The 23864-nt window shown below is 36.9% G+C and overlaps 1 protein-coding gene and 1 pseudogene across 1 annotated transcript in view; one reads left to right on the top strand and one right to left on the bottom strand.

The window, feature by feature from the left end:
• The window catches only part of LOC102728406 (AGBL carboxypeptidase 4), a 614839-nt gene that overhangs the window by 216848 nt on the left and 374127 nt on the right, over positions 1–23864 (top strand). The window lies entirely within an intron of this gene.
• LOC115940500 (U4 spliceosomal RNA) lies at positions 174–292 on the bottom strand (annotated as a pseudogene).

The following is a 23864-nucleotide window of genomic DNA, read 5'->3' as shown; positions in this document are numbered from 1 at the left end:
GCTTTTCTGATGAGAGAGTTGTTGCTATTCTTTTCTTCGATCTCCTGTTGAGTTTGTAGGTGTTCAGAATGGTTTGATCCCTATCCAGCTGAATCAAAATTTTCTATTTTTTTTAAAATTCAGTTTTGGTAGGTTATATGTTTTTAGGAATTTATCCATTTCTTCTGGTCTGTCCAATTTGTTGGCATATAATTTTTCACAACATTCTCTTACAATTGTTTGTATTTTTCTATTAGCAATAATCGCGCCTCAGATAAACCTCATTGGCTACGATACTGCCACTACATCTGATGTTACGTGTTATTGCTCCTCCTTCATTTCCAATTTTGTTTATTTGAGTCCTCTCTTTTTGTTGATGAGTCTGGCTAGAGGTTTATCAGTTTTGTTGATTTTTTTCAAATAACCAGCTCCTGGTTTCACTGATCTGTTTTATTGGTTTTTAGTTTCTGTATCAGTCATTTCTGCTCTAATATTTATTATTTATTTTTCCTTCTTTCTGCTGGTTTTGCATTTCATTTGTTCTTTTTCTAGCTCCTTTAGGTGTAAGTTTAGGTTATTTATTGGAGATTGTTCTTCCTTCTTAAGGTAGACTTCTATTGCTATAAAGTTCCCTCTTAGACTGCTTTTGCTGTATACCAAAGATTTTGGACTACTGCATTTCCATTTTCATCTGTTTCCATGTAATTTTTTATTTCTTCATTGATTTCTTGGTTGACCTATTCATTTTTCAGTAGCATGTTACTTATCCTGCATGTATTTGTGTTCTTTCCAGATTTTTTCTTATGATTGATTTCTAGTTTCATAGCATGATGGTCAGAAAAGATGCATGGTATGACTTTGATCTTTTGAATTTGTTGAGACTTGCTTTGTGGCCTAATATGTCATCTGTTCTGAAGAATGTTCCATGTGCACTTGAAAAGAATGTGTATTCTGCTGTTTTAGGACAAAATCTTCTGAATATATCTGTTAATTCCATCTGGTCCAGTTTATCATTCAAAGCCATTATTTCCTTGTTGATCTTCTGTTTGGATGATCTATCCATTGATATAAGTGGAGTGCTAAAGTCCCCTACTATTACTGTATTACCATAGATTAGTTTCTTTATGTTTGTTATTAGCTGTTTTATGTATTTGTGTTTTATATATATGTGCTCCTATGTTGGGTGCATATATATTTACAGTTGTTATATCTTCTTGTTGGATTGTCCTCTTTATTATAATATAGTGTCCTTCTTTATCTCTTGTTACAGTTTTTTTTAATTTTTTTTTATTAACATATAACATATTATTTGTTTCAAGGATACAGGTCTCTGACTTATCAGTCTTACACAATTCACAGTGCTCACAATAGTACATACCCTCCCCAATATCCATCACCTAGCCACCCAATCCCTCCCACGCACGTCCACTCCAGCAACCCTCAGTTTGTTTCCTGAGATTAAGAGTCTCTTATGGTTTGTCGCCCTCTCTGCTTTCATCTTCTTTCATTTTTCCCTCCCTTCCCCTATGGTCCTCTGTCTTGTTTCTCAAATTCCTCATATCAGTGAGATCGTAGGATACTTATCTCTGATTTACTTATTTCAGTTAGCATACTACCTTGTAGTTCCATCCATGTCGATGCAAATGGAAAGAGTTCATTTTTTTGATGGCTGCATAGTATTCCATTTTATATATATACCACATCTTCTTTATCCATTCATCTGTTGATGGACATCTAGGCTCTTTCCATAGTTTGGTTATTGTGGACATTGCTGCTATAAACATTGGGGTGCGTGTACCCCTTTGTATCACTACATTTGTATCTTTGAGGTAAATACCCAGTAGTGTAATTGCTGGGTCATAGGGTAGCTCTATTTACAACTTTTGGAGGAACCTCCATACTGTTTTCCAGAGTGGCTGCACCAGCTTGCATTCCCACCAACAGTGTAGGAGGGTTCCCCTTTCTCCACAGCCCCGCCAACATCTGTCGTTTCCTGACTTGTTAATTTTAGCCATTCTAACTGGTGTGAGGTGGTATCTCATTGAGGTTTTGATTTGGATTTCCCTGATGCCGAGCGATGTTGAGCACTTTTTCATTTGTCTGTTGGCCAGTTGGATGTGTTCTTTGGAAAACTGTCTGTTCATGTCTTCTGCGCATTTCTTGATTGGATCATTTTTTCTTTGGGTGTTGAGTTTGATAAGTTCTTTATAGATTTTGGATAATAGACCTTTATCTGATATGTCATATGCAGATATCTTCTCCCAAACTGTCGGTTGTCTCTTGATTTTATTGACTTTTTCCTTTGCTGTGCAAAAGCTTTTTATTTTGATGAAGTCCCAATAGTTCATTTTTGTCCTTGCTTCCCTTGCCTTCGGTGATGTGTCTAGGAAGAAGTTGCTGTGGCTGACGTTGAAGAGGTTGCTGCCTATGTTCTCCTCAAGGATTTTGATGGACTCCTGTCTCACATTTAGGTTTTTCATCCATTTTGAGTCTATTTTTGTGCATGGTGTAAGGAAATGGTCCAGTTTCATTATTCTGCATGTGGCTGTCCAGTTTTCCCACCGCCATTTGTTGAAGAGACTGTCTTTTTTCCATTGGATATTCTTTCCCACTTGTTGAAGATTAGTTGACCATAGAGTTGAGGGTCCATTTCTGGGCTCTCTATTCTGTTCCATTCATCTGTGTGTCTGTTTTTGTGCCACTACCATACTGTCTTGATGATTATGGCTTTGTAATAGAGCTTGAGGTCTGGAATTGCAATGCCACCAGTTTTGCTTTTCTTTTTCAACATTCCTCTGGCTATTTGGGGTATTTCCTGTTTCCATACAAATTAAGGAGTATTTGTTCCATTTCTCTGAAAAAAGTTGATGGTATTTTGATAGGGATTGCACTGAATATGTAGATTGCTCTATGTAGCATACACATTTTCACAATATTTGTTCTTCCAATCCATGAGCATGGAACATTTTTCCATTTCTTTGTGTCTTCCTCAATTTCTTTCATGAGTATAGTATAGTTTTCTGAGTACAGCTTCTTTGCCTCTTTGGTTAGATTTATTCCTAGGTATCTTATGGTTTTGGGTGCAATTGTAAATGAGATCGACTCCTTAATTTCCCGTCGAAGAGGGTAGGAAGAGCAGAGAAGTAGTAGGGAGTTAAATCCCATGAGTCTGGCTGCCAGAGGAAGGGAGCTGCAGGCACAGAGTGGGGTGAGAAACAGACTATAATACCAGGGAGCCTGCACAAGAAAGACAAATCCCATAGCATTTCACTTTGAAAATCAAAGGGGTCGAATTTCATGAGGCCTTACAACCAGGAAGCAAGACTTAGGGCCTCGAACTTTAAAAATCAGAGGGTTCTGCTCTGGGAGAACCCAGGGGGCGTTAGGAAGCTAAGTCTCCACCCTTAAAAAGATAGCACAAGAAATAGTCTATGGAGATACAATTTAGGTGCAGGAGTTTGAAAAACAGCTGGGGCATATGTGAGAGAGAATTAGTTACTAATCTCAGAGTTCCATGAAGGACTTCTCCAGGAACCAAGGCTCTGGCAGGTGCTATTCCCCTCCACTACCTACTAGCATAATCACAAGGAGACCTGCAAGAACCAAGCAGGACCTGAATTCACTACCTAATCTGCTGACACCACACCCTGCTCCCCCAACCCAGCAGCGTTGCTCTCAACACTGCCAGTCCACTCCCCCAGAAGACCAGGACAAAACTTGCCAACACTGTATTTCCCCACCTCCTCTGGAAGACTTACACAACTTGTTAAAATTACACCTACTGAGTGTGCACACACCTTCACTGAGCAGCCCAGCTGGCCAGGTCTCCACAGTGACTACGCATTCCCCGTGGAAGAGAAACAGTGTGCACAGCTTGCAGCACCGCAACCCTACCCTTGCACCCTTTACAGAGTGACCGAAGCTGGCACATGATAGAGTTTCTTCCTTAGAGATGTTTAGGTGTGTCTCCTTCATTATTAGTGAAGTTTTCCTGCAGCATTATAATCTACCATTTTTAGGATAATTGCAAAGTAAATGCTATTCTTACTATAACTGATCATCCTCTAGTACCAAGGACACAGGCCATTTGAGGTCTTCATATCCTTTCTATAAGGGAAGAATGAAGCTAAGGAAAATGAAAGAAGACTTTATAGATCTAACAGCATACTGGACAGATCCTCTGGGACCTCAAAGCCTTTCTGAAAATTACAAGATTAAATAGTAATCAAATTATTTTTGGTGCATGAAAATAATTGTCCATGGTGACAGTCACTGCTTTGTGCCTCTGACCATTCCATCTATAGAATTATCATTTTGTTTCATTTCACAAATCATTTAGAAATGAATTTGATTTACCAGAGAACAGGACTCAAAGTATATTTAACTAGATCCATAAAAACAGAATCCAGGTGAATAGCCTGGTGTGGAATTTTGTTGGTTATTCACAGGATGACCATCTTTCTCCTTGCTCAGCCTCCTGCCTGCATTTGGGAGTTCTACAATTATCAGAATCCTCAATTGGATTATACTTTTATGTAAGTCAAGCTAGTGAAATATTAAAAAAAAATACATAATTCATTTTACACAGAAATTTAAGCCTTTACTTCTATTGTAGTAGCTAATCTGATTTCCTGGTCATATAAAACCTTAAAAGGGTCTTCCAAGGGCAGAGGACCAGAGTTTCTCCTTTTCCCTCACTGTTTATCAGTTCTGTATACAGGAGCTCAGATTTCCTCTCAAGTCAGGATGTTTGTGGTGACATTTATAAATGAGTCCAAGTTTTAAATGTTTTACTGAGCTCTCAGTAGTATTGTAATAAGTTGTGTCAGGAAACCAGCTTAAGGCATGAGAAAGAGCTTAAGATGATAGGCAGTATTTGACTAGAAATCAAGAAGCCGAATTTGAATACTAGGTCCACTATTTACCAGCTGACTTACTTGGCTTTTTTAGCCTCTTCATTTATAAAATGAGAATAATAGAATTTAGTCTACAGGATTGTGGTAGGACTAAAATAAGGTAATAGGCAACTAGGTGAATAGAAGAGCAAAGGGCTTTGGAGGCTGGCAGATTGGATTTTAGGACTTATTCCTCTGTTTACTCTTGTTTGCCCTTAATTAAATCACTTTTTCTTTCTGAGTTTCTAGTCCCTCACACATAAAAAAGAAAAAAAAATTAAAAAGATGTCACAATCTCTAACTTCCCTATGGGCCAGCAAATCCGTGATGATCATTTCCCTCTCCATTCTTAAATGAAAAAAGGAGCTAACAGCACTACAGATCCTTCTCTCCAAGAGGTTCTTGATGCTTCTAAGTTGGGCCTTCAACCAAGTAATTCTAGTTACCTTGTTTTAACTTCTTCCAAGTCACCTCTTCATTCTTAACATTTTTTTTTCTTGTTTAAGCTGTGATCCATGGTTTTCTTCTTGTAAACATTTTTTTTTTAATGGAACGTGATTTAATCTCAGGTGATCTTTCCAAAATATCTGATGTATTTGTATTTTGTGTCCAAGAAACCTAGGTCTCAGCTCTAGGAGAAGTGTTAGCCATCATTCTATGTAACCTTCTCACTACCTATCCATGATCCATTCTTCAGTTTTCATGACAGAGGGCATTTGACTTTTGTTTGAATGCTTGTAGTGATGAGGCACTCACTAGTAGGGCACAGCATATTTTGGACCATTCCTTATTACTTGTACCAGAATCCTCCACAGAGCTTGAAATTAGGGATACAACTTACAGCAAGTGAACATTACTATTACTACCTCAGATATTATGTACTATTAATTGATCCATTCGTGGAAATGCTTTGACTTTCACTTAACTTGATTCATTTTTAGGCATATTGTAGCATATCTAATGAAGAATTAAAGTTTCACTTTTGTGTGATCCGATACTTACTATTGTAAGATCTTGGACAAGTCTATTCACACCCTAGTTCTCCTCATTTGTCAAATGGATATAAGAGGGACACCTGGGTGGCTCAGTTGGTTGGGCGTCTGCCTTCAGCTCAGGTCATGATCACAGGGTCCTGGGATCAAGCCCCACGTCGGGCTCTCTGCCTGGTGGGGAGCCTGCTTCTCCCTCTCCCTCTGCTGCTCCCTCTGCTTGTGCTCTCTCTCTCTCTGTCAAATGAATAAATAAAATCTTTAAAAAAAATGGATATATGATTATTCAGCCTGCCTTCCTTCAGGTTTTTGAGAGGATGAATTAAGGTAACATAAATTATGTGCTTTAAATAATGTGATAGCAGGCTGTGACCCCAGCCTTTGTGTTGTCCAGCTATTTGTGTAAATAAAGTTTCATTGTAACATAGCCATGCCCATTATTTATGTATTACATCTTTGGCTGCTTTCATACTACTTTGTTTGAGTTGAATAGTTGCAATAAAAACTGTGTGGCCTGTAGGCCTAAAATATTTCCTATCTATCCCTTTGTGGAAATGTTTGCTGATCCTTGTGTTATAAATATGTATTTGTTATTAGAATCACTAGAAGGACTATTTTAGGAATAGGCATAAGATGATGATATTGAAGTATATTAATCTAATCAACTCACTGGTGAACATTAATGAGCACCTGACAATGTTAAGTACTGTTCTACATATTTTTCATCCATTTTCTTGTTTAATCTTTACAACAATAGCATGTATTAGGCATCTTATTATATCCATGTTACAAATGAGCTGACGCTCAGTAATTTTACCAAGGCCACACTGGCAGAGAGCCAGGATTGAAATTTAGATATCTGATTCCAAATTTTGTGTTCTTCCTATGATGCCACCTAGCTTTTCATAGGTATGACTTTATTGTAATTCTTACTTATTAGAACCTTTATGGAAAGCATTAAAGATCTGAAAAGTTGTATATGATTAAGTTAATAAGGGGTACACAAGTTTAGCATGAATTATAAATACATTAATATCAGAAAGGTGTTCAAATATATCAGCAGTATCAGTGCTTTGAAAACATGTAGAGACAGATAATAGCAAAAATTAACAGACTGATGAGGATTGAATAGTAAAGATTACTGAATCTTTGAATGTTTTGACATCATCACCACATTTTTGTCAGCACACACCAACCTTCTTCAGTTTAGGTATCTATTAGTTCAATACTTAAAATCTCAATGGAATCATACATGGTGAAAAGATAGGATGAAAAGAGTCTATAAGCTGACAGGCTGATTTTTCCCCCAGTCTGTGTTTTTTGAAAATCTTCTAACGTTAACTATAAAGTAGTCAAATATTTAATAAAGTAGGTTGGGCTACTTCATTAAAATGTGCATAAAAGAAATGATTATTGAGAGTTTCTTTTAGAAAGACCATAGGATTATCTTATTATCAGCTACACACACACACACACACACACACAAAGGTAAGAGAATATATATCCCTTTCTTTGCATGTAATGCTAATATCACACTTGTCATTCATGTAGAATTTGTAGAATTTAGAGTTAAAAGAAACCTTAAAGATCTTTTTTATTTAACTCCTTCAGTACATGAGTAAGAAAACTGAGGCTGAGAAAAGTTTAGATATTTGCCTACGGCCGCATAGCTAATATATGTCAGAACTAGAACTCAATAACTGGCCTCTTTCTCATTCATTTGTTGATTCATTTATTTATCCATTCATTCATAAATTTTTAAAAATTAATTGAGTCATCCATGTAACACTTGCTGAGGCCTTTCTGCATGGTATCCATGATATTAGATGCCATCACATAAGTGTTACTTCATTTAATTCTCATGAGGTAGGTATTATTTTATAGCTGAGAAAATTGAGATTACAAGAGATTAAAAATTTTGCCTAAGGTCTCACAGCTTTGACCTGAATTAACTAGCTAGAGAGACTATGAAGCCAATTTGAAGCTCCTTGTATAATTCCAAAGTCAAGCACAATAGAGTTGAGCAACCCTATGTTCCAAGTCTGAAATAAATGTCTTGATCTGATCAGACTGTCACCCTTAGCTGGTACAACATTTAGTATTTGCAGTCACTGGCCAGAGACTAAAGAGATGATATGCTGAATTACCAAGTAAACAGAGATTTATATGTTTCATTTTATTTGACATTTTGTTTTCCAAAAATAATAAAAACAAAATCAATTTTGAAAAAAAAATTAACACTAATCCTCACTGAAGCACAATTAATCCTATTATTGCCTATTTCTTTCCAATATTCTCCTTGTGTTTATACATTTTAAATGGATGCATTCATTCCAGCTATAGTCTTTGCAATTACAGCTTCAATAGTCAAAGACTATTCAGTTGCATAATCATACCAAACTTTAACTCATTCTCTTTGTTGTCCACACACAAATATGTACATCTACTCTTTTTTTAAATCTAATATAGCTAATGAACATGTTCTAATATTTAGGGTTATTTAGTGTTTTTTAATCTATTTATTTAAAAATAATATGGGAAATAGTTTAAAATCTCTGGGTCAAAGGGTATTATGAATGTCATTCATTTTTATTCTTATATATTACTATATTAATAGCAAAAAGGATTGTAAAAATTTACAGTGCCTACTACATGAGTAAAATAGGAAACAATTTACTACATTGGGGGCTATTATACATTTGGCAGATTTTGTAATGTAGTAAATGGCTGGATGTTTTAGATACCTGGAGTATATGTAGCAAAGGTGGTGTTTTGTAACCCAAATGCAAAGATTTGGCTCCTGTTTTTGCCTAAACAAGAGATTTATATCTCCTTTGGGTTAGCATAGCATCAACAAAGTTTCGGCCACAGAATACCAAGAATTGTAGATGCCCTGCTGTGAGTGATGACAAAAGGGAAGCAATTTCAAAGGCTAAGATTTTTTGCAATATTTATGCCTTCTCTTGTCTTAGTTTCTTTCATATTAAGGCTAAAAATAATTTCACTTAGAAAATTGTGTAAATGATATAAAGAAGTTTCATTAAAGACTCCTTCAAATGTTGATGTATCTTTTTAATATATAACCTCCTTTAATATTGTAACCAATAATTAAAATAAATCTACATTAAAAAAACAATAAAGGAGCTAACCATGAAAATTCTCATTAAATACAATTTTAATGCATTCATTTTATTTCATTTAGGAATATTTTATATAGGCATATATTTTAGAATAAATAATAGGAACCCTCCTTGATACATCTTAGAGGGTTTGGAACTACTTTGGTATGAAAATTATTTTAGTCTTTCATTCAATAAATCTATATTATTTAATGCCTTTTTCTTTTATTGCTGTAAAAAAAACATTGCACAAAACTTACCATATTAACCATTTTTAAGTATATAGTGCAGTAGTGTTAACTATATGCACTTTTTGTGCAACAGATTTCTAGAACTTTTTCGTATTGCAAAACTGAAATTCTATACCCATTGAACAACAATTTCCCCTCCCCCCACCTTTTGACAACTATCATTCTGCTTCCTGAGTTTAGCCACTTTATTTTATATTATATATTAAGTTTTTAAATTAATTTCAATGTAGTTAATATACAGTGTTATGTTAGTTTCGGGTGTACAATATATGAGTATAAATAACTACGTTAGATACCTCATATAAGTGGAATCATGCAGTAGTTGACTCTCTGTGACTGGTTTTTTTCATTTAGCATAATGTCTTCAAGGTTCATCCATTTGTAGCATATGACAGGATTTGCCTCTTTATAAAAGCTGAATAATATTCCATTGCATGTGTATACTACATTTTCTTTACCCATTCATCAGTCAATGGGCACTTAAGTTGATTCCAACTCTTGGCTATTGTGAATACTGCAGTGAACATGGGTATGCAAATATCAAGATCCTGTTTTTAATTCTGCTGGATATATATCCAGAATTGAAATCGCTGGATCATATGGTAACTGTTTTTAATTTTTTAGGGAACCACCATACTGTTTTCCATAGAGGCTACACCATTTTATATTCCAGCAGTGTACAAGGGTTCCAATCTCTCCACATCCTCACCAACATTTGTTTTGTTTTTTTTATTTTGTTTGTTTGTTTTGTTTGTTCTTTTAAAGTGGCTATCCCAGTGGGTGTGAGGTAATATCTCATTGTGGTTTTGATTTGCATTTCCCTGATGATTATTGAAATTGAGAATTTTTTGCTTCTTGGTATATCTTCTTTGTAGAAATGTTTCATCAAATTCTTTGCCCATTTTTAATTGGATTATTTTGTTGTTGTGCGTATATATTCTAGATATCAACCTTTATGATATATATGGTTTGAAAATAGTTTCTCTCATTGCTTAGGTTACCTTTTTGCTCTGTTGATTGTTTCCTTCCCTGTGCAAAAGTCTTTAAGTTTGATGTCTCATTTGTTTATTTTTGCTTTTTTGCCTATGGTTTTGGTGTCATCTCTAAGAAATCATAGCTGATTTAATGTCATATGCTATTCCCTTGTTTTCTTCTTGGAGTTTTATAATTTCAGGTCTTACATTCAGAACTTTAATCCATTTTGAGCTAATATTTGTACATGGTGTAAGGTAAAGTACAACTTCATTCTTCTGCATATAAATATCCAGTTTTCCAAGTACCATTTGTTGTAGAGATTTTCCTTTCTTTCTTGTGTAGCATTGGCACCCTTGTCAAAGATCATTTGACCATATACATGAGGGTTTACATTTGGGCACTCTATTCTGTTCTTTTGTTCTATGTGTCTCTATTTATGCCGGTACCATAATGTCCATTCTGTTTTGACTATTGTATCTCTGTAATATATTTTAAAATCAGGAAGCATGAGACCCCCAGCTTTGTTTTGCTTTCTCTAGATTGTTTTTGTCTTTTCAGAGTCTTTTGAGTTTACATGTGAATTTTAGGATTTTTTTTCTATTTCTGCAAAATTTTCATTGGGATTTTCAGAGGGATTCCATTGAATCCATAGAACACTTTGAGCAATATGGACACTTTAGCTATATTAAGTCTTTCAATCCATGTACATGGGATGTCTTTCCATTTATTTGTGTCTCTTTTCATTTATTTTGTCAGTGATATGTAGTTTTCAGTGTACAAGTTTTTCACCTTCTTGATTATTTTAAAATATTTTTAATGCAGTTGTAAATAGGATTGTTTTCTTAATTTCCTTTTCAGATAGTTTATTGTTAGTTTATAGAAACCCAACTGATTTTTGTATGTTGATTTCGTGTTATGCAATTTTACTGATTTTTTATTAGTTCTGTGTGTTTGTATGTACACACACACGCACACTTGTGTGTGTGTGCGTGTGTGTGTGTGTGTGTATGGACTTTTTAGGGTTTTCTATGTATAAGCCAATGTAATCTGTGAACAGAATACTTTTGTTTCTTCCTTTCTGATTTAGATGCCATTTATTTCTTCTTGCCTAATTGCTCTTGCTAGAACTTGGGGTACTATATTGAATAGCAGTGAAGAGAGTGGGATTTGCCTTGCTCTTGATCTTAGAAAGATTTCAGTTTTTCACCATTGGATATGATGTTAGCTGTGGAATCTTCTTATATGTCATTTATTATGTTGAGGTAATTTCCTCCTACCCCTAGTTTTTTGGCTGCTTTTGTCATCAAAGGGTATTGGATTTTGTCAAATGCTTTTTTTTTTTTATCAGTTGAGACAGTCATGTGATTTTCATCCTTCATCTGACAACACAGTATATTACATTGATAAATTTGCAGCATTGAACCATTCCTGTATTCCAGGATGCATTGCATAACTTCTAAGGTACGTTTGATAGATAATGAGCTGCAGGGACACAAAACATAACAAAATAAAAACAAAAAGTCTATATTTTTCTTGTCCTGGTTCTTTTTCCTTTTACTACTCCACTACTCTGTTGTGTCAATTAGGATTCTAAGTCAAGAGATAAACAAATGTAAAAACAAATGTTAAACACTTCTCAGTGTTTAGTGGAGATACCGTTTACATTCAAACCTGAAGGGTTCTTGTGGATTAGTCTGAATACTCTTAGGAGAAAGTATTGAGTGTTTCAGTGGCTACGGGAACTTTAATTTGTTGGTTTTTAATGGATATATGCTGATATTGAAGATGCTGCTATGTTGTACTAAGCCACACAGCCAAGATCAAGTATGGATTCCTATTTTGTGCTGGCCAATTCCATTCCGCATTAAATAAGACAAATATTTTATTATTGCGAAAGCAGTTCAGTTGGTAAGACAAATATGCAAATACGACAGTTATGTAAGCAAAGTATGCTAGGATTCTAGAGGTGGGAAAAGTGAATTGCAAATTAGGAAATCATGAAAGATCGGAGAAGACATCATAGAGGCAGTGGTATATTTAAACTGAGCTTTTAAGGATGAGAAATCCGGGTGCCTGGGTGGCTCAGTTGGTTAAGTATCTGCCTTTGGCTCAGGTCATGATCCCAGGGTCTTGGGATTGAGCCCTGTATAGGGTTTCCTGCTCAGGGGGGAGCCTGCTTCTCCCTCTCCCTCTGCCCCTCCCCCTGCTCGTGCTCTCTCTATCTCTCTTTCTCAAATAAATAAATTAAATAAAAAAAAGAGGTAAGAAATCTAATGGAGGAGAAGTACAAGCCTGCAAAGGCCCTTGAGTTCAGATCTCTGCAACTTCCACACTACACTAGTGCATGAGAATCTTTGTACTGGTTAGTCTCCCTAGATCCACAACATTTCTTTTATCCAGAGGCCTCAGTCCTCTTCCCATTTGGTACGTGTGTGTGATGGGGTAGTGGTCATGGTGATGTGTTACTCATCTCTTCCTTTAAGAAAATCTATTCTGAACAGCATAGTTGACAGATAACCTCCAGATGACGCACCAGACTACATGTGCCCTAGGCTACTCTCAGTCATTGGACTAAGTGTGGTAGGGGTCCTAGGGACTGTACCCTACTGCCCAATGTGGGAGACTTTTAAGAGCAACTTTTCTCAGACTCCCCACTGGTCTGGCTAAGACTTTGTCAGAACTACACTGCAGCCTGAGGCTTTTCCTACCCAATTCTTCCTTTCTTTTCTCCTTTCACAGGTGCCAGACCTGCATTGCTGTTTGAAAGCTCTCCCTGCCTTGCTTCCTGTTATTATTAATAGGCAGTTCTCTACAAAACTCTCTAGTAGATTAATGCTATCTTGATTCTTTTAGTCAAATGATGTGAACTAACAAAGCAGGGGAACCCTACTGCTCTCTTTCCCCAGGGTTATCTCTCCATTGTTTTACTTCAAGATAGTGACCTCTCTCTTTAGGTATGATAGTATATTTCTTCAACAGCTTTAGGTCTTTATAATAACTAAGGACAGAAGTTGTTTTCAAGCAGCTTCTGTTTTTAGGCCTGCAGGGCCCTTGAGGCAAGAGAACCCAAAAGCCTGATTATCATTTATTCATTGGAGAGGGGAAAATATAGACAACAAAACACAAAGAGCTCTCATTACTCTGAAACATTTATTAACTTATTAGGAGACTCATTTAGGTAATATGTGAACTGTACTCTTTCCCATACAGTATTTCATTTGACACTTATAATAGTTCTTAGAGGCAGATATTATTTATACTTTTTAGTTGTAGACATTTAGGATGAGATTAAGTGATTTTCCAAAAGTCACACAGAAAACAAATGGTCAGCCTCGTAGTTAAAACCTAGCCTGCTAAACATCAAATTCTGTGTTCTCTGCAATGCAACATCCTGCAGCATGCCCTCTTTTTAAGGTCTTAGTAATAGATGGAATACCTTCATAGGTATTCACACTCAGTAGAACACTGTATTTGTCTTAGTTTTCCTGAAATTATTAATAAGTTTTAAACAGGGGTCCCACATTTTCATTTTGCATTGCACCCCCACAAATTATGTAGACAGGTCTTATTCTTATTACTGTTTTAGTCCTCATGGCTGGCTTATGACAAAATAGCACAGACTGGGTAGCTTATAAACAACATTTATTGCTCATAGGTCTGGAGGTTGAAGTTTAGTAACAGGGTGCCAGCACGGTCAAGTTCTAATGAGAGGCCTCTTCCAGGTCATAAAATCTCAGTGTATCCTCACATGGTGGAAGGGGGATAGGGAGCTCTGTGGGAATCTCTTTTATAAAAGCACTAATTTCATTCATGAGGGCTTTAAGCTCATGACCTGATCAACCCTCAGAGGCCTTGACCTGCTAATACTGCATTACCTTTGGGAGTTAGGGTTTTGACATATGAATTTTGGAGGACACAAACATTCAGAACTTATCAGTTATAATTTTTTCAGCTGTCAGATCTAATCTTCCTTCTATAAGGAGTTTGAGTTTTATCTATAGAGCAATGGGAAACTAAGTCAACATAGTTTAGTGGATGACTCCAGGGAAAATGTCAGAGATCTTAGGTTCCCCACCTGACTATGAGACTTTTAGCAAATTCTCATTCCTAAATCTTCTGTGCCAAGTGTATCTCCCCTCCACACTCCCATCACCAACCCTTACTGACATTGTCAGATATGCATATTAGGCAGATTTCTTTGGCAGTGCTGCAGAAGGGTTTAGAGGAGACAAAACTAAGATGCAGTCAGAAATATAGATGCCTTGGGGTCTGGTCTGGCAGCAGAAGGTGTTGTTTATATTATGACTGGGTGAAGTTTCTGACCACTAAGTTGGTATAGGGCCACAATCCTTCATTTTTAATTCTTAAATCCAAAAATGATGTCTTTTTAAGTAATGTTAAATTTATTTGATAGCAAAAGCTGACCTATCAAGATGAACCATGAGAGACTATGGATTCTGAGAAACAAACTGAAGGTTCTAGAGGGGAAGGGGGTGGGGGAGTGGGTTAGCCTGTTGATGGGTATTAAAGAGGGCACGTATTGAATGGAGCACTGGATGTTATACGCAAACAATGAATCATGGAACACCGCATCAAAAACTAATGATGTAATGTATGGTGATTAACATAACATAATAAAATAAATTTAAAAAAAATAGAGAAAAAAAAACTGACCTATCAGGGTATATGATGTGATGAGAGGTGGTAGTCTTTGTTTATCCCACTTAGTGTGAATATTCATATATTTTGCTATAGAAATATTGTTTGCTTTTTTTTTTTAAGATTTTATTTATTTATTTAACATAGAGAGACAGCAAGAAAGGAAACACAAGCAGGGGGAAGGGGAGAGGGAGAAGCAGGCTTCCCGCAGAGCAGGGAACCTGATGTGGGGCAGGACCCTGGGATCATGACCTGAGCCGAAGGCAGACGCTTAAGGACTGAGCCACCCAGGCGCCCCAATATTGTTTGCTTACTATTGTCTTGGAACCCACTACATGTGTTAAATATATATGTATTGAAAAAATTTTTTTAACTTTTTTTTTTTACTAGAATTCCAAAACTTTCCATTTTCCAAGTGTTTTGGCTAAGGGATTGTATGTCTCTATTTCTTTTCTTCACTCACTGAGTAGAATATTTATGTAGGCCCATAGGGAACTGATCCTAAGAAGGTAATTTTAAGCCCACTATGTCTTCTAGAGTCAGTGATTTGTGGAACTGACTTCTGGCCTCCTGAAATAAACCCAGCAAGAATTCTTTGGGAGAGGAGGAGTCAAAGAAGGTAGAATTCAGGAATGAGATCTAAAATAAATCAGAAGATTGTATATGGATGTGTAGATTGAAAAAGGCTCATTGCCTAAATTTCCTATAACTTTTAAAATTTGAATTATTTTTATTCAGAACTTAAGGAATTTGCAGCACTTAAGTTACTTTTATAATTAAGAAATTCTATTTTATTAGCTGGGCATAGTGTAGTAAGGCTGCCTACCACAGAATAGGAGCTTAATAAATGTCAAATAAATGAATAGTTGAAACCAATTCATTCACATTCACATCTTCATTTACCTGTAATGATACTCATATATTTCAGTTAAGTGTTTTCATTAAAAAGATAGATCAGTGTTAGTTTTTAAGATATCTTTAGAAAAATTTTAATAGAGAAACATTTAATGACTTGGATAACAACTTTACACATTCAGCAAACCTTTATTGGTACTACATGCTAGACCCAATAACAAGCCCTAACGATGAAGTACAGTTCCTGCTTTGAGGAGCTTACATGCAGGGTCCAATCCACAATCATACTCAAACGACACACTTCTCTTATTTCTCATAGCTTTACTAGATTCCCTTGTCATCCTTCAGTGTGTCTTCCTGAAGATTCATGATTTTTGGTTTCTCCTTTTTCTCCATTCCCTGGTTGTAGTGGGAAAACACACTTTAGAGCCATAGTTCTGGCTCTACCACTTTCTCTTAGGTGAATTACTGAATTTCACTGATCTGCAATTACTTTTCCCATAAAATGAAGATTAAATAATAGTATCATCTATTATATTCATTTATAAGATCTGTGAGGAAAGTGCTTTTACTTAGTATAACTTTACAGGGAGTTTAAATTGCCACCTGACTGGATTGATGGCCTTAAGATGTTAAGATCCTTATCACTAGAAGTATTTATACATAGGTCAAGGAGGAGGTTTGTATTAGGTGATAATGTATGTATATCTCATGTTTTTGTATGCCTCACATACAAAAGGAACCTGATTGCCTTTGTTCCAAATTGCCTTTTCTGGGATGTTGGTATAGCAGTCATCTGGAAGATAGAGATACTGTCTCCCTCTGGAGCAGTGAACAGGTTTGATTAGTATACAGTAAAAAAGATTCAAATTCTCTTAGCTCAGAGTTCCTCTCCTATAACACAACCCATTCTGTGTGCAAGTATCACCTGGCCCTCTTTGCACTGCCCCATTGGAAGTGGGGCTCAGGGAACTAGGCCAAATGCTGACACTCTAGCTACTGATATTGCTGTGAGTTCTTTTGTCTGTGATCCAGTAGTCTTGTATCTTCTGCCAGTATCCATGAAACTATGGCAAGTTATTTTGTTAGCTTGCAAGTAGGGTAAAAATCTCAGACCCTTCACAGTTCTTAACAATTTGAAGATGGCAGGGAATGATGTCTGAAGATTCTTCTGTATGTTGAGACCAAAAAACACTATACTTAAAGCCAGACTGTCATAGGTGGTTATGATTCTTTGCTTTGCCACTTACTAGCTGTGGGTCCATGGATAAGTTATTTAACATTTCTGAATCTAATTTTCTCATTGGTAACATAAAGATACTTATACCATCCTTACTGTGGTACTGGGAGAATTAGTGGGCATAATAACTATTTGAATGCCACTAATGGCAGAACCTAGAACATAAAAAGTACTTTATGAGTACAGAGTCAGATTATTACTGTCTTGATGTTTCCAGTCTTATGATTCTGTGTCATTCTCTAAATGCTTCCTCTATTCTAGCCCAAGCTCCCCTGTGATGGAAAGAGATAGGTATTAGTATGAGACTTAATGGTTTATATTCTCTTATTAAAGAAGTTTTCTTTTTCCTTTCCCATACCTACCCATGAAATATTACCTTCTTTTAAGAAAAGTTTAATTCAAGTAGGTATTTATAAGATACCTTCTCTGAGCCAAATGCCAAGAATATAGACTTACTTTTTACTTTAAATAAGCATTCATTAAACATTTATTGAATACTTACAATATGCTGCACACATCTTAATTGTTGGATAAATACCATAAACAATATAGGCAAGTTCCCTTCTTCCATTGAATTTATATTTTATCATAATAATTAAAAATGCAGTGTGTTAAGTATATGATAGTAGTAAAAGTAAAGATGTGGAAATAACTAGCTCTGTAACCTAGCTCTGGGAATTCTTGGGGAGATACCCCCTGAATTGATCTTGAAGGGTGAAGAAAGATTATCCATGTCAGTCTCAGCTGGAAATAGGTGGTTTATTCCAAAAGGTAATTTAAGATAATTTTTTAAAGAGACTATTTAGAAAAATGAGTAGAGACTTAAGAGAATCCTCAGGGATGGAGGAGCACCTAGGGACTGGTAAAAGTAAAAGCTATACCCACCCCAAAGCCTGAAGGGATGGGGGAGGAAGCTGTTACTAGCTGCAAAAACTATAGCTAACAACTCTCTTGTGTGGCTGGTGTGAGGGGAAGGTACAGAATAAATATCCCAACCTCTCTTTCCTCCTGCCCTCCAATCTCCTGTCAGTGCTTTCCATTGGCTTAATCCAATAGGAAGAGAGAGGGCAAGGGATCTCACCTGATGTTGTCTGTAGAGGTCATCCTCCCAGCCTCCGAGGACACAAGCTGACTGAGAAGAGTAGAAAATAGATCTTGAAGGGCAAACAGAGAATAACTCATATAGGAACAGACAAAGGTATTCCAGGCAGAGGCAACAGCAGCAAGGCATAGGCATGTGAAATGGTGGGACAGGAGCACATAGTAATGGTGTACCTCAAGTTAGCCTACGGTCAGAAGCTGGCTCCAGAGGTAGGTAGGGTTAGGATGTGGAGGATTTTAAATGCCAGGCTGAGGAGCTTAAACTCTCACTTAAAATATATAGAGAGATGTGGCTAAAGGGGCAAAGGAAGTAACACAATTTAATTTGTGTGTTAGAAAGTTAGCTTTCCTGGGATGTGCGAGTGGTTTTGGGGGAAGATATTTCTGTTCCTATATGGTCTGAGGACATAAGGAAGGAGAGAGACAATATCATTACAAGTAAAATGGGTCAGACTGCCTGGGAAAGATACGGAAGGCCTTGTGTAAAATAGCCTCATTGTAGGGTATTCTTTCCTGTCCTTTCTTGAAATGTAAATGGAGTCTTTTGTGAAGCAGGACAGAGCTGGCCTTGAAGCTACCTTTCTCCTGATAATCACTTTCCTGGGAAGAGATGATGAATTGTGCTTTGTCCATATTCCTTCGAAGATTGCTTCTGTAACCTTCCCTTAAACACATTCCCAAGAGCAGCCTCTTTCATTAAGATGAGGCCATTTTCCTTCTTCAGTTTTGTTGGAAATGTCCAAAAAGGAAATGCAGTTCTATTTCCTTCCTGTCCTAAGAGTCATTACATATTAATAGAATATCTACATGTAGATAAGCTCTGGGTTCCTTTGTCCTACAGGAAGGCATCAAAGGGCACCATGACTTTTAAAACAGTCCTTCAAGGTGGGTAAAGGTAGCCTTTAAAAAGAAATCATCACTTCTCAGAAATCACATCCCCGGAGAAGTATTATTCATTCATCCAGTTGACAGGCAGCAATGTCATGGGAAAGGATAAATGGCACTTTCTATATCTGAATATGCAGGACACAATGAAACATATACAGGAACGATGGCAGAGGACACTTGGGACCTTCCCCCATGGGCTACTATCCACTGGCAAGCTTCTTAAGGACAGGTACCATATCTAAATTGTATTCTCACATGCCCTAGCCAACAGCAGTTGCTCAGAAATTGTTTTGTGAATGAATAATAGCTTTCTAGGCAGTCGAAATAGCCTAAGCAAAGGTCCAGAGGCATGAGAGAGCATGGTTCATGTTAGAAAATGGAAGTAGTTTGATAAGACTAAAGAAAAGAGTGTTTGCTTGGGGAGGAAGAGAGGCTAGTGAAAGATAAAACAATAGAAGTAGTCAGAAATAGAATTGACTTTGCCTTAAAATTACACTGAGAAGTTTGGACTTTTCCTTATAGTTATTGGGAAGCTATTGGATAAGTTTGAGAGTAGGTATGATATGGTCAGCTGTAAGATTTAGAAAGATCATTCTGACTTTGGTATAAAGAATGAAATAGGATGAAGTTTAGGGAACAGGTTAGTGAGATTGCCTGTTCTATGCCAGTGTCAGTGAGGAAAGAACTAAGTGTTTGGGTATGAACAATATATAGGACATGTAGTGGATGGAATATGGTGGTGTTTAGAAGTAAATGATGAAGGTAAAGGAGATAAGAAGGGTCAAAAGTGATTCCTACTTGGGGCGCCTGGGTGGCTCAGTTAAGTGTCTGTCTTCGGCTCAGGTCATGGTCCCAGAGTCCTGGGATTGAGCCCCACATCGGGCTCCCTGCTCAGCGGGAAGCCTGCTTCTCCCTCTCCCACTCCCCCTGCTTGTGTTCCCTCTCTCGCTGTCGTTCTCTGTCAAATAAATAAATAAATCTTAAAAAAAAAAAGTGATTCCTACTTGACTAAATTTCTTGAAGGCAGAGACTATATTTGATTCACTCTTACATCCTTCATTATGATTATAGCGTCTCCTGTGCATTGGCAGAGTGGACACTTGGAATGGTTACTGAGTGTTGATTGAAGGGCTTTAGGAAGGGTACAATGAGGGGTAAGTCCAAAAGCATGTCTGAAGCAGGAGATGGATGGAGATGGTACAGGTGAATGATAGGTTAGGGCCAAGTTAGAGCAAATTATGGAGAAAGTGCAAAATGTTCTGGATTCCAACCAATTCTCTTTATCTTAGAGTTTTAAAGTGTCAGGTTCTGGTACAAGAGAAGCTAGAAGAGGATTTCTGGTTTCAGATCCAGGAACAACACCTGAGCTAACATTCAGTGAGTATTTGCTATAAGAAAAAACTGAATTAATACATGAGTGAAAGCTAAAACTTCTTTGTAATGATGGGATACTGACTTATGGAGGAAACTATCCATTTGACTCAGGCCCTCTACTACTCTGGAAAATACTGAAACATATCAAAATTATTTTTAAAATGGATAATATATCTGAAGTGATTAGCATAGTACCACATTTATAGAAATACTCATCATCTGATAGCTGTTGATATTACTTTATGATTTTGATTGAGAAATATATTTATAATATAAATCAGAATGCATGCCTCCAGTTCAAAACATGATCTGAACTAATACAAGGTTTGGAGTTTTAACCCAATGCCGTATATAGGGCCACTTATGATCATGAAGAGCTACATACTTGAACATCTGGATTCAGCTGGTAAAAGACAAATGGTCTTGGAGTCTTTTTCTCTTCCCTAAAAGGATTCCTGGGGCTATTTTCCTTTTATGGTGTCTCACTCTTTGGAGTCAGACAGAACTGGATATCCATCCAGATCTAATACTCCTAGTCCTGGACCTTTGACTAATTATTTATCTTTTCCAAATCTCAGTTTCCTTTTCCATAAAATGAGGATAATAATAACTGTATTATTGGGATGTTTGGGATAAATTAGATAAGCTAAGTAAAGCGCTTAATAAAGTTCAGGAATATAGTAGTGCTTAATAAATAGCAGTGTTCTTCCTGCTTTTCGTTCTATTCAGATCTTCAACTGATTGAATGAGACACATTCACATTATGGAGAGCAATCTGCAATCTGTTTTACCCCAGATTCACCAATTTAAATGTTAATCTTATCCCAAAACACCCTCCAAGCTGACACATAAAATTAACTATCACAATTGGTAATGTGAACTATTCCCAGCTTTGCCTGAACTCTGAGGCTTTTCCTGCTACTCTTTTCCAGTGATTTTTTTTCACCCCACTTTCGGGTAGTTTGCACACACATGCATTGATCTATACTCAGCTGAAGATTTGAAGGGACCTTGTGATCTCTAGCAACTTTGGCCTACACATACCCCCAAATTCGTCGTCTTAACTCAGGCAGACCCCTAGGATCCACTTTGGTTTACCTATCTGTGCTATGGCCTGGAAACTCTCTTTGGATAGTAAATTGGGTAATAAAAGGGTCACTTTGTTTGTTTACTCTCTCTTAGGCATCACTGTTTTTTTCCTGGCTGTTTTGCAATATCTGGAGACTGTTTTATATGTTTTGTTCAGTTTTTTTTTGTTTGTTTTGCTGGTTTTTTAGATAGGAAAATGGGAGGGGCAGAGGGAGAGGAGAGAATCTTAAGGAGGCTCCACACCCGGCACAGTGCCCAACGTAGGGCTTAACTTTAAAACCCTGAGATCATGACCTGAGCTGAAATCGAGTTGGATGCTTAACCCAATGAGTCACCTAGGGGCCCCTGTTTTGTTCAGTTTTATAGTTGTTTAAGGAAAGAGGTTAAATCTATCCCTGCCACAAAGAGTAATATTATTAACTTCACTAAACTCTTTTGTGCTGTTAATTTTGTGAAAGTTTGAATAAATAACTTATTACCCCTTGGTCTCAATTTTTCTATATATAGAATGGTGATTAAATCTAATACTAACTGTAAAAATACCTAGTGCATAGACTCAGGATAACTGAAAAGACTCACAGGTTGTTGAGTTAGGGGTGGGGATAGGCACAGCCAGTAATGTATTCTGAGGCTTATTACATTCTTCAGGAGAACAGCCAGAGCACTTCAGCTTGAAAGAAAGCCTAATTCTGTAGGTCAAAGTCCATGCTTTATAGCCTCAGACACCTGGGTTTTGACAAGCTACTGAATCCTTAGTTTCATCTGGGAAAGTACCTTCCTCATAGAGTTAATGGGAGGATAAAATGTGGAAATATGGATAAAGTGCTTTATATATGAGTACTTTAAAAAAAAAAAGGAGGTTAATCTTACACATTGTTGATGGGAATATAAAATGGTGCAGACATTGTGGGAAAGTTTCTTAATAAGTTTCTTAGTAAGTTAAACATAGAATTGCCATATGACACAATTCCACTCCTAGAAATATACCTAAAAGAATTGAAAACAGATGTTCAAGAAAAATTTGTACACAAATGTTCATAATGGCTCTCTTCATAATAGCCAAAAGGTGGAAACAGCCCAAATGTCCATGAATGGATGAACGTTTAAACAAAATGAAGTATATTCAGGGGCTCCTGGGTGGCTCAGGTCATGATCCCAGGGTCCTGGGATTCAGCCCCGCATCAGGCTCCCTGCTTGGTGGGGAGACTGCTTCTCCTCTCCCTCTGCCCTGATCATGCTCTTGCTCTCTCTCTCAAATAAATAAAAATTTTAAAAAATGAAGTATATTCACACAGTGGAATGTTATTCAGCCATAAAAAGGAATGACAGATGGACAGATGCCACAACATGAATGAACCTTGAAAACATTATGCTAAGTGAAGGAAGCCAGACACGAAAGACTATATATTATATGATTCCATTTATATGAATTGTCTGGAATAGGCAAATCCAAGAAACAAAAAGTAGATGTTTGCCATGGGGTGGGAGTGGGGCGTGGGGAATAGGGAGTGAGTGCTTAATGGATATGGGGGTTACTTTTGAGGTGATGGAAATATTCTGAAACTAGATACTAATGATGGTTGTACAACTTTGTGAATATATTAAATATCATGGAATTGTAAAAATTAAAATGGCTAGAATGGCAAATTTTATGTTATATGTATTTTACCACAATAACACATAAAAGGTTAATTAATAAAAATTGATACTTTTTTCCTCTATCCTAGGAAATCATACTCTAGGCTCATGTTCATATAGTCAATTAATTGAACAAGCCTTTGGCTTGCACACGATGGTTGATCTTTGGAATATACCATACTCCTGCCCAAGCTTGGTTCTTTCTGCCAGTGAAATCCACTGGACTTCTCTTATTAGTCATTAACCATCCTGTTCTGTGCTGGACTTGGGTCCCAGAGGGCACCATGCAAGGTAGAAAAATTGCAAATGATCATACATGCCAAAGCCCAGAAGTCTGAAAGGTATAAATGTCTGTCTTTATGCTTTACCCAGCTTGTCTCCCTCCTGCCATGCCAGTAGGATGTCGGCTTTCTCTCAGAACTTCTTGGCTCCTGTCTGCTTTTTGTTATAGTTCAGTCCATCTGCTCCAGCACAAACTTTGGCTCAGCTGTAGCCAAAGGAGGACCTTTCCATGTCTAGAAAACCTTGGCAAGACTCTATTATCTGGTAAATTTGAAAAGTAGCATGAAGAAAAATGTCAGATTGAGCCTAGATAGGAATGATATAGGTCTGTTCTTTTAATGGATATTTTAAGCATCATCTTTTTGCAGACATTTTGCCAGGCACAGTAAGGGATATAAAGAGTGGGGGGAAAAAAACCTAACCACTCATTTACTTTCCATTCACTCATCTATTCATCAATCAACTATTTATTGATCATCTACAGTTGCCCTTGGCCCTGGGGATATGGAGTGGTCAAGAATGACATAATC

The sequence above is a fragment of the Leptonychotes weddellii genome, chromosome 4 (genome assembly GCF_054177405.1).
Source record: "Leptonychotes weddellii isolate Sample4059 chromosome 4, ASM5417740v2, whole genome shotgun sequence".
In the NCBI taxonomy this organism is placed as follows: Eukaryota; Metazoa; Chordata; class Mammalia; order Carnivora; family Phocidae; genus Leptonychotes; species Leptonychotes weddellii.
Note: the sequence above shows the minus strand (reverse complement) of the source record. Positions and strands in the feature narration are given on the sequence as shown.